Below are 2,176 nucleotides of genomic sequence, written 5' to 3'. Positions count from 1 at the left end.
CGATCACAAGGTCGATTTGGGAAAAGAAACAAATCATGAATATTTTCACGATCTCAGACCCTGCTTTTCAAGGAAACAGACGCAAGTCTTCAGCCAGATTAGCGGAAAAGTAGCATTGCGTGTTTTTTCCATACCTTGTTTTGCAGAGTATATCTTAAACGAAGACAAGGGATTCTATTTCAGTTTCGAAACTTGGCTGTCTTTCCTCAGGTGGGCTTCTGCGGATGGGAAATGTACGTCTGGGCTCAAAACGCCATCCTCGGAGGCCTGGAGGGTCTGTGTCTAGCTGGCCCTGCTTTCGAGTTGGCCAATCCACCAAGTGACTTCAGTATCCTTCGTGTCCCTCAGGAGGAAATTGACGCATGGGGCGAGTCGCTCCGAGTTTCAGTAAGTGTGTTTCACGTGCTCTTGGTAACAGTAATAAGGCTGATAAACAGATGAATATAGTAATAACGAGAATAGCAATAATAGTTCCGCCAAAAAAGAATCAGATATTGCGCTGTGGTTTCAAAATATACTGTGGATACTGATTCTAATTCTATTGTTCGTATTTACTCTAGACCTTATCCAAATTTAATGATAGATTTACAGATGTATACTATACCCCTTTTTCACAGGGAAGTCACGCCGCGAGAAATGTCCGTAGTAGCGATATAAAAGTAAGTTTAAAAAATGCTAAGTTCCTATATACCAAAAATCCTAATTTTATCTCTTACAAAAAACTGCAGTAACACAATTTTAAGTCTACTCCTAGTGAGTTTCCTTTCCGTTGAGATGATGATGACAGCATCGTTTCTTCAACGTGAGTTTTCCCCCTCAAGAGCAATTGTGATGAGGCCACCGAGGAGGACTCCTGCAGGTGTGCCCGGCCCTTCTGCGCGGGGCGTCTTACAACGGATATCCTGCAAGTCATGCTTTGTTGCAGATTACTGCCCGTGAGACGAAACGATTTACGTGCTTTAATCATGCTAGATACCAGTGCTAAATACAGAACAATACTGCAATCACCATCAGATTTAGTTTTATAAACAGAACGAGCAAGAATTACATGTAAACACATAAATACATAAAATGTAAAAAAAAAAATCAGATGCTGGTCATTCAGTTCAGTTAATGGCACTGTGAGTTACGTGCATTTATCTAGAATAGGAAGGGCAAATAATATGATTACTACCACGTCACCTAACTTCACTCTAGAGTTCTGCAAGGTCGACCTGTGCGCCATGACGCTGGCGAACGCGACCCAGGAGGCGATTGATGACTGGAAAGCCGTCATGGTCGACATGTTGGAGAACTCAATCGAAGTCATCGTCAGCGCCCTCCGTACGTTCTCGATTTCCTTTCTCTTTTCCTTCTTAGCTTTCGTTTGTGGAGAAAATCATACCATTTTTCAAACAAATTCAAAGAATTAGAGCATCTGCAGCCTTGTTTCTTTTGTCTCTGTGCCTCTCTTCATTTAGCGGTCGATTAGATTTACACTGGTCCAATTATTTTTGATATCCACTTTATCTTCGCCTCAACATTATAGCTATTGTTGTCATTTATTATAATTCTATTTTATTTTACCCATTCATCCTCTTATCATAAGCAAGTTGTTCTGCCCCAGCCCGTGTCAAGGTTTCGCATTTTCCTTTAAATGCCTCAGTCAACAATAAAAAAACAAAACTCAGAGGCGAAGGGGACTGCCTACGTATTTATTAGTATATTTAATACATTGTGTATTTTGAGAGAGGTTTTTCTTATGCTCTATAATTACTCCACGGTTCTTTATTCTGAAATATATGGTGTTTTGGTTCAGTAATATACGTGCAATAGACATGAATGATAATATAATGGATTTTTAAAATTAATTAAGTTAGTTTGGAAGGTTTGGGGAAAATTTGTTATTTGATACTGTAGTTGATTTATTTTTCTAATATGCAATGAACAATGCAGTAAATAATAATAGCAAAGTCATAATAAATCATCCTTTTTTCCAGCTCCTGGAGATCCAGAAGGTAAGTTTTTGAAATGTTGGGGGATAAATCTGTTTTTTTTTATTCATATGCATTCAATGTTTATATATTTCTTAATTTACCACAACAAATGTAATGCATGTTATTGTATAATACTCCATTTGTTTCTCAGATCATGAGGAGGAACATAAAAGGAGGGACTGTGAGTATCGTGGAGGAAA

At 38.5% G+C, this 2,176-nt stretch overlaps 1 long non-coding RNA gene across 1 annotated transcript in view; it reads left to right on the top strand.

Annotated features, from left to right (window-relative positions):
* The first annotated feature begins 856 nt into the window (after positions 1-856).
* Positions 857-2,176, top strand: part of LOC119592126 — a 2,458-nt gene continuing 1,138 nt past the window's right edge. The window contains exons 1-4 of the long non-coding RNA XR_005230403.1: positions 857-935; positions 1,198-1,323; positions 1,980-1,997; positions 2,128-2,157. This is a non-coding gene — a long non-coding RNA (uncharacterized LOC119592126). The remainder of the gene's footprint in view (positions 936-1,197; positions 1,324-1,979; positions 1,998-2,127; positions 2,158-2,176) is intronic.

Source organism: Penaeus monodon, chromosome 29 (genome assembly GCF_015228065.2).
Source record: "Penaeus monodon isolate SGIC_2016 chromosome 29, NSTDA_Pmon_1, whole genome shotgun sequence".
NCBI lineage: Eukaryota > Metazoa > Arthropoda > Malacostraca > Decapoda > Penaeidae > Penaeus > Penaeus monodon.
Note: the sequence above shows the minus strand (reverse complement) of the source record. Positions and strands in the feature narration are given on the sequence as shown.